Genomic DNA, 9,612 nt, shown 5'->3' on the forward strand with positions numbered 1-9,612 from the left:
CGATAAACAATACAATTAAGATAAACATGTATTCAAAATATTTAAAAACGGATCAAAACTGCAATGAGGTCTATTGCAAAAGTTAAAAATCCAGATGCAAACAAGTCCTCGCGCCATATACCTGTACTTCCATTTCCCCCATTGTGCAACATGATAACATGATAAGCCCGGTAACATTCGCTCTTGTGCCCTGCCAACAACAGCACTGCTCAGCTCTGCTGTTTCCACAGAGGGGGAGGCATAGCTGGAAAGCAGTGGTGCCAAACAGAATTAAATTGCCACCTGATTTTCCCAGTCCTGAACCTTTGACAGCTGCCTAGCAGACAGAAATTCAGAGCGTTTTCCATACTGAATCTCTGCCTGTCGTGTAGTTCTTGAAGGCACAGGAACATAGCTAGAGGGGAAAAAATTAACTCTAATTTAAAAGAAGTTTGCTGTCTTTTTGTATTTGATTTTTATTTGCAAATTTTGGGTGTAGGAATAATTAGTTTTTCTGTTAACTGCCTTAAATGCAGATCTTTGTTGTGTTTGGGGTTTGATTCTCCTTACACATTTTAATTCAGAATACATTGTAGTGTTTTACTTTATGTTTTAAGATAGACTGAAAATGCCTTAATAGGTTTTGGGGTAAAGTAAAATTGTACAGAAATGATCTTAAAAAAAATATTTTAAAAATCCTATGCATGAAGGTTGCCAACCTCGTGTTTGTGGGCACTGAGATAACCTCAGGAATCATCCAGGAAGATACCGGTAGTTGTGCCAATGAGTGCTGGGTTAGGAAAGCCACTTCCGCCTATAGGCAGGAGGTGGCCTTGCGTTCTTCCCCCTCTCCTTTCGCTGCCCCCAGCTGCTTCGGTTCTCCCGCCCGCCCACCCTTTAGGTTAGCTATTGACCTTGCTATGGACTTCGGTTGGTCGCCCCAGTTGGCTGGGGGGCCTGGTAGGACTTTTTCCCATTTGGACTAGCCAAATCAGGTTTTTTCACCTACCTCGTAGCAATTCGTCACAACTTTGGTTTGGCAGTTAGGCATTGGATAACATCAATAGAGGTAAAAGGGGGAGGTAATGCCGTTACCTGCCCCTCACTGGAAGGGTATTCCGTTAAAGGTTTCCAGGGGGTGTGGTCCCGTCCGAAGCCTAGGGAGGTCAGGGCCGAAGCCACGCCCCAATGGTGATCACGGGGGCCGTTCCCCTTGATCAGCATCAGGGGTGCTGACCTTGCGGGTTGGGGGTCAGATATAGTGGTTAGGATCCAATGCCTAAGCCAATACCGCTCAACATCCGTAACCAATAAAGTTGTGGCCTTTATGCCCATTTAATTCGAAGAATGTGTCCTGTGTCGTTATTCACCTGGGAGGGAGGGATATAGCCACGCAATCTCCAGACCTGCATGTGATTCTTGCTACTCACTACCAACTTTAAAATGGAATACAGCTCTTGTGCAGAATGTTGGGAGGGTTGTTAAAGTAAAACTATTGCATTCCAAACTCATCTATTATACAAGGGGCTGAAGTCTTTAACCTCCTAGCTGCATTTAAGCACCTTTTATAAATGTTAATCTTACTTAGATACCATTGAACATTTGGATGGCATTTATGGAGCTATTATGTGTAAGAACATAAGAAGAGTCTGCTGCTGGATCTTTCTGTGGGAAACCTGCAAGCAAAACCTGAGCGCAAGAGCTCTCTCCACTCCTGCGGTTTCCATTCAGAAGCATTACTTCCTCCAACTATGTGGAGGCAGAGAATATCCATCATGGCTGGTAGCCACTGGTAGCTTTATCCTCTGTGAATTTGTCTAATCATCTTTTAAATCTGTAAATTAAAATGGATGTAGTGATGGTTATTGCATTGTTAATGTGAGCTGACAGGTGGTTTTTTTCTTGTTTTTTAGCTAGTCCCCCCCTTTTCTCCCCATTCCTTATGAATTTGCAGTGAAATTTAAATAATTAAAACATGAAAATAATAAAGTACTGACTTATTTTACTATGCATTTTGGGGAACTTTGTCAAAGGTTTTATTTCTCCACCCTTCAGGAATCAGAGTTCACAAGGAAGAGTAAATCTGGCCCCGGTCCCTCCAGCAAACACACACTCCCTAGTAAGCAAACAGGTGGAGCCCCTTTTCCCTCGCTGTCCACAATAAGAACACTGTTCTACCTTTTCTTTTTATTACATGACTTGCAATAAATAACGCTTCTTGGCAATTGACAGTGAAAACCCACAGTTATTTACAATGAGGATTGGGTGGGGTGGAATAGGTTGGATTTTAAATTTTACTTGTTGTGTCAACAAGCCCTGGCAAAGCCAAACATCCCCTCCACATCCATAGCTGTTTCTAAATAACCTCGACCCAGAGGCCTGCTTCATGGAGCATTTTTTCATCTATGTACAGTGGTACCTCTGGTTATGTACTTAATTTGTTCTGGAGGTCTGTTCTTAACCTGAAACTGTTCTTAACCTGAAGCACCACTTTAGCTAATGGGACCTCCTGCTGCCGCTGCGCCACCAGAGCACAATTTCTGTTCTTATCCTGAAGCAAGGTTCTTAACCTGAAGCGTTATTTCTGGATTAGCAGAGTATGTAACCTGAAGCTTATGTAACCCGATGTACCACTGTATAGGACTACAGCCCTAATAGAGCCACACTGAGTGACATCGAAAAGCAAGGGTGGCTAATCTTCAGGTTGCATCTGGCCTGTAAAGCTACAGGAAGTAGCCTCTCACCCCCTGGGTGTTATTGCCTGATCTCAGTGCTGTGGTATTCAGGGCTGAGATGGGGAGGTAAGGTGCTCTATTTCATGGGCGTACCCGGGGGGGCAGGTGCCCCCCCTAGAAGCAAGCAGCCCCCACCAGAAGCAAAAATGATCAGTCGTCTCCTGGGTCTGGCTTAAAAAGCAGCGCTGCTACCATTGCTGAGTGCTTGTTCGCTGAGACTGAGCAAAGAGGGAAGTGCGCTGGGTGAAAACGTCTGGAGAGGACTGGAGACTGATATCTCCCTGATCCCCCCCCCCCCCGCCCAAGCTTCCTTATCAGTCTCCAGATGTTTTCACCCACCTTAGACTGCTTGATAAGAAGCAGGCTACTCTGTGGTGGCTAAAACTGACTCCTGCCCCTCCCCCTCGCCTCCACCCTCCATGGTTGTATGATCTCTGGAAGGGAAGACAGAGCTTTCTCTGTGCTGCTGTTTTGATCCACAGCAATCTTTTTGTGAGTAACTTTACCCCCTTGTCCATTGCCTTTAACCCCCCCCCCCCCGGCTGCCTTTTTTTAACCCCTAAAAAAAGTGTTTGGATGATTTTTCAAATCTAAATTAAAACTAAACAAAGTCTACCTAACTGGTAGTAAACAAACACACATGGTTTGGTGTGCTTGTGTGTTGATGTACTTTCTATTGCTGGATTGATGACTGGAGTATAAATACAGGTAGGTAGCCGTGTTGGTCTGCCATAGTCAAAACAAAATAAAATAAAAATTTTATTCCAGTAGCACCTTAGAGACCAACTAAGTTTTTCTTGGTATGAGCTTTCGTGTGCATGCATACTATAAGGGTCGGTTGACTTCTGTTTCAGTGTATCTGAAGAAGTGTGCATGCACACAAAAGCTCATACCAAGAACAAACTTAGTTGGTCTCTAAGGTGCTACTGGAGGGATTTTTTTTTTTTTTGAGTATAAATAAGCAGTGATGTTTTCCTGTGCTTTTCAAACAACTCACTTCTTTGCATTTCAGAATACATCTTGTCACTTAATGGTTAACACTTGCTTGCAAGTAATTAAAGTAAATTATAAGCTATTTAGTTATAAAGTGATAGTGTTCTGATATGCTGCTGCATGGAAGAAGTGTGAGTTGCTATGTCTCCTTGCTTTCAGATTCTTATAAAGTAGTTGAGAAGTAAAGGAATATATGAAGGGATGCCAACTTATGTGACCAACATCTGTGCATACTGCACCTGTGAAACTTATATTATGGTTCCTAGCAATTTCACTGCTTGAGTTCTCAAATTGTCAAAACCTCATAGGAAAAGCCTGTGTGAATAAATTGGCCCATAAAATCTATGTGTAAGATTGGTTTAATTATCCTAACAGGAGTTATAATTTTTTTTACTGTTTAATATTTTGTTTTGAGGTGGAATGTGCTGCTGTTTGTGAGACCAAAAGTATTTTTTTGGGTGGGTAGGGGCCTGCTTTAAATAAGAGTTACCTTAAAAGGCTAACAAATTTAGTATGGTGTAAGCCAGTGGTGTCCAAACTTTTTTCAAAGAGGGCCAGATTTTATGAAGTGAAGGGCCGTGAGGGCTGACCAAAGGGCCGACCAAAGTTGTTAACCTTTTCTAGGGTTGAAGTTGTTGAGGTTTTTAAAGGATTTTACCCCAGGAAATAAACTGCCACAGGGGCCGGATTAAACCAACTGGTGGGCCGAATTAGGTCCCCGAAATGGACTTTGGACATGCCTGGCTGAAATTTCAATTCAGTGGGGCTGAATAAATAAATAAATAAAACCTCCCCTCCAGTAGTTTCAAGCACTACTACAGGCTCCACATAATATCTGTACTGCATTGTTTACTGTGACAGCACCTGCACTTTGAAACTCCCTGCCTATTGCAGCAAAGCACGTGCCTTTGCTAGACTCTTTTCGGGCACCTGCTAAAAGCATTCTTCCTTAGGCAAGCATACCTAGATGCTTAGGAAGTTGAAGTAATCTTAATCTTAATATTTTATCTCTTGCATGTTTTTAAGTAGGATTGTTAATTTTTCTTGATTTTACTGTTGTGGTGTTTTTTGTTTTGATAAACCACTTTGAAGGTTTTTTAAAATAAATCTTATTAAATATATAAACAATAAATAAATATAAAATAACACAGACCAAAACACAATCCATCCTGTACATTTAAGTATCTGTCCATAGTCACCTACTTGTTATCAGAGGCCCACATTCCACATTCACATTCCACATCCACATTCCTTTGCAAGAAAATATGAAATAATGTAAAACCATTTTTGCAGGCAAAACACACACACACGGGGGGGGGGGGTTGAAGAGAAATTTTTCGCACTGGGTGCCACCTGACCTTCCTACACCTCTGGGGGCGCCAGAAGGTGATCTTGCCTATGGCGCAAAAAACCCTTGCACCGGCCCTGCCTCCCGGTGCAGCCATTGGCTAATATCGCTGAGGCACAGGCCAATGGGCTGGCAGCCCTAGAAGCAAGCTGCCCCCCCCCCCCGAAAGCAAAAATGATCGGCGTCCGTTCAAAACATTTTCCCCCTCCTATTTTTTCCCCCAGAAGCTCAATGGAGGTTTGTGCAGCAGCTGTGGAAAAGGTGAATTCCATGTTAGGATTGTTAGGAAAGGACACAAAAATAAAACAGCCAATATTGTAATGCCTTTATAAAAATCTACAGAGCAACCGCACTTGGAATACTGTGTATGGGTGACAACATTTAGGGCTTTTTTAGTTTAGGGGATTGAAAGGCAAGTGCAGGGTGAGGTTTCAAGAGAGAGGTGTATAAAATTAGGTATGGTAAGCAGAGAGTGGGTCAATAATCAAATAAATCAGGATTTTGTGTGCTCTTGCTTTCCAGTGCTACTGCTTAGAAAATTACTTAAAAGGAATAAATATATTTTTAATAATCATTGTGCATTTTATGTTATCAAAGAGGGTAATTGAGCCATTGGTGCTTCAGTTTGTCCCAGGTTCCTTTTGTGGGGCAGGTTCCAGTCCATTGGGGGTGGCATTGTTTTGCAGCAAGGTTTGAGTTCTAGGCCTAGGTGGTTTGCCTGTGCAGTTGCCGGGGAATAAAGCTTTTGTTTTAAGTTCAGTTCTGAGGTTTGCTACTGCATTTGCTTTTAGCTTTTTGGTTTACTTTGGAGGTAGTGTGGTGTGGGTACAGTTGTTTGGGCGCCATATGTGAAATCGAATGCCTAGCACGCATCAACTGGCTCCTCAGATCTGTGTAAACTAGTTAGCTGAGTTGGTTTTCCCTGTCTGGGTGTTTTGTACCTCAAAGATTGTCACACTTTACAAAGCAGGCAGTCTTCTGTCTTGCTGAGTTAGTTTTTAAATCAATTATTTTTCAGGTCTAGTCCCTAAAAAAAGCTCAACAACTAAAAATGAACCGAACCCTTAAAAAACGGGGCATTCCTCATCCCCAAAAAAGGTCAACAACTTTGAGCTGATCCCCAAAAAACGGGGGTTGATCACTGCCAGATTTTAATTCTGAAAGTAGATCACAGTCTCTTGGGAGTTGGCTACCCCTGGTATAAGACATGTAACTACAATAAAAATTAAAAAAAAAAATTTCAAGCAAATAATTGTAATAACTACCGTAATAAAGCACTGCTATAATTATATATAATTTTCCTAAAATTTTGGTTTCATTCGCCTTTCCGTGCTGAAATGTCACAACCTGAATGACCATGGCTCCCCCCCCCCTAGTTTTGATCCTGGGTACGCCTCTGGTCTATTTGCTTTTTTGAGAGTGTTCTCTAAACAGTGGGCAGAGTGTGCTTTATCAACCAATCACTGCTGGGATACTAGGCACTGAGATGGGGAGATAAAACCTCTCAGCTTGTGAAGAACAAAAGGTGGTGTTTCAACCACCACCACAGCTACTGGAATGGGGAGGGGTGGAAATCTTACCCTATCCTCTGCCCAGATACTTCTGTGAATATTAAAAAAAAACCAGTTGAGAGAAAGTTAGTTCTCTCTCTCTCTCTCTCTCTCTCTCTCTGTGTGTGTGTGTGTGTGTGTGAGAGAGAGAGAGAGAGAGAGAGAGAGAGAGAGAAACAAAGAAAGAGAAAGAGAGAAGTGTGCCTGCATGTGCACTCAGATGTGTGGCTGCATATGTGATTTGTGTGCTATATTTGCAGGATTTGTGTATGTATGTTATGTGTGGTAAGTCTGTATGTGTGGTATGTGTGTGTGTGTGTTGTATGTACGTATGTGTGCACGCGCGTGCACACACAAACATCTATGTGTAAAGTTACATTCATGCTTATCACAGGGTTCCAGCTCTTGGGTGGCGGTGGCTGATAATCAATGGGCCATAAAAAGTTTGCCAACCATGCTTTAAAAGGAACGTTTTCTTTAAGATGTCTAATGCAAGGACTGTGTATAATCTCGCAAGGACTTGTGGTTGTCCTTGTCTCTCTACTGTGTGCTATTCTATGGTCACACCAATTAATCTAATGGCAACTTGCTATTTAGAACTACAAATACTTACAATGAGGAGGATTGGGTGGAGCAGAATAGAGGAGCGAGTGGAGATTTGTACGTGAAACAAACATGACAGTTCCCAACACATACTATGTACGTTTTTTAAACTGTAGTGTGTGAAACAGTCCAGTCATTTTATTTATTATTTTCTTCAACAAAGTTCCCCACTTGTACTTGAGCAGCAAAGTCTGTTTCCTTCACCTGCCTAAGTGGGAGAAGGGGTGGTATCTTATAACCCAGCCTAGGGCGAGGCTTTCATACTTAATTTCTGCCTCTTTGTGGCAGAGAAGGACTGAGGAAGCAAAGGTAATGACAACACTACCATAACCTCAGTGTGTACATGGTGCTTCCTTTGCTCCTCGCACAAACATCTGAAAATAGTGGTGGAAATGGTTGAAAAAGCTTGATAAGCCCTGAGATGGGCCATAACTGAAACATGGCCACCCTCTGAATTTCAAAATTATTCCTATTTTGTTATGCAGTTATCTAGCCAAGTAAACTAACATACATGTACAAAAATGCATATATTATGGGAAAGTATGCATAAAAATGCAAGTATTAGTGAAGATAGCATACAAAAATGCATTAGATTATAGGAAATTATTCTGCAAAAATGTGTCCATTAGCAGGACATTAAGATGCACACTAAGATGCTGATGAATTTTCATGAGGTCTTTTTAAAAAATAAAATAACATTACAAACTGATGTGGAAATTTGTCAAACTGAAGATTGGAAAAATGAGGAAATGGAAAGAAACTGAAACTGACAGATTCACAAATCTCCACCCCCACCTGCAACCTTCTAAAGCAGAATTGTTTGTCAGCTTTGCTTCCTTAACAAATACTGTAGTGGGAAAGCAGTGGTTTCTTGCTGTTTCTTGCCCTTTTCATCTGACAGTTCAACAAGCACTCAATTTTGATGGTAGGCTATGTTCCTAAACACACCAGGGAGTGTACCTCATTGAATACACTAGGGTTTACTTCTCAGTCAATATGCATAGAGTTGTGCCATTAACTTTTAAAACCATCTAGATCAGCCCACCTCTTTGGCCAAATGTGTGATGAGAATGAGTGTGAAAGTATTCTTTAAAAAGAACCTTTCGGATTCAAAAGCCTTAATGAATTTAGCATATGTTACCGGATCTTTGCTTCCTGGTCATTATTACATTGGAACATGTTCCACAGAAGCTGGAGCCAAAAGCCATCAACAGCTTCATTGTATCAAACCCTTGTGGTTAAGAGTTTCCTCCTCTATCATGTAAACATTCGGCTTCCACAGCATGTAGTTTTTAAAACTATAGTTTTAGCAATTTGCTGACTGATTTGGTAATCTGGAAGTGGGTGGGATTGGTCTCCATGGGAAAATTCAGATAGATGGGTAGTCACCATGAAAGACTCCTAGTTGGAAAATTTGCAGAACATATGAGGGCAAAAAACATATCCTTTCCCAGTAGCAGCTTCCGCCTTTGTGGTTCTTTTAACTGGTGTAATCCTTAAACAAAGAGATGGCTCCACCCTGCTTATAGTGAAAAAAATAAACATGCTATGATCTTTCCACTTTAGTGCAAGTCAAGGGCAAACACTTCTCAAGGGTCTTCTCAAAAAGTTACTTGTAATCCGTATCTCCTACAATGTTGAATAAAGGTATTCAACATTGACAAAAATTTATTCTGTCTTTGAATTTGTTTTCTAGATCTAATAAAAGATGCTAACTTTGGCATCAAAACATAACCCCAAATTCTAACATACCACACTGTGCATATAACATTATTGTCAATAGGAAGGAAGCCGTTTCCACATGATCTTTCCTCACAGAACCTTCCAAATAAGCAAGCTTTATGGCTGAGTAGGGATTTGAACCTTGCTCTCTGAGGTCCACATCCTACCATTCGAACCATTACACCACACTGACCCTCATTTCTGACATGTGGCTTGGTAGCTTCTGTTTATTTCATGTATTTTTGCAGGTGTAATATACCATCTAGGTATGACTTCGTAACAATCCTCTCTCATACCCATATTTAGAGAAATCTTATGTGCAATTGACCAAAGCTTTCCCTAAACATCCACTGAAATATTTTCTCCAATATTCTGGACACATTTTACATTTTTATTGCACACAAGAACAAATTTGAAAATACATTGGTACCTCGCAAGACGAATGCCTCGCGCAATGAAAAACTCGCTAGACGAAAGGGTTTTGCGATTTTTTAGGTGACTCGCAAGACGAATTTTTCTATGGTCGTGCTTCACAAGACGAAAATTTCAATGCATTCCTATGGGAATTAAATTTCAATGCATTCCTATGGGAAACCGTGCTTCGCAAGACGAATTTTTCACAATACGAAACGACTCGCGGAACGAATTAATTTCGTCTTGCGAGGCACCACTATATTCAGAC

The sequence above is a fragment of the Lacerta agilis genome, chromosome 1, assembly GCF_009819535.1.
Source record: "Lacerta agilis isolate rLacAgi1 chromosome 1, rLacAgi1.pri, whole genome shotgun sequence".
In the NCBI taxonomy this organism is placed as follows: Eukaryota; Metazoa; Chordata; class Lepidosauria; order Squamata; family Lacertidae; genus Lacerta; species Lacerta agilis.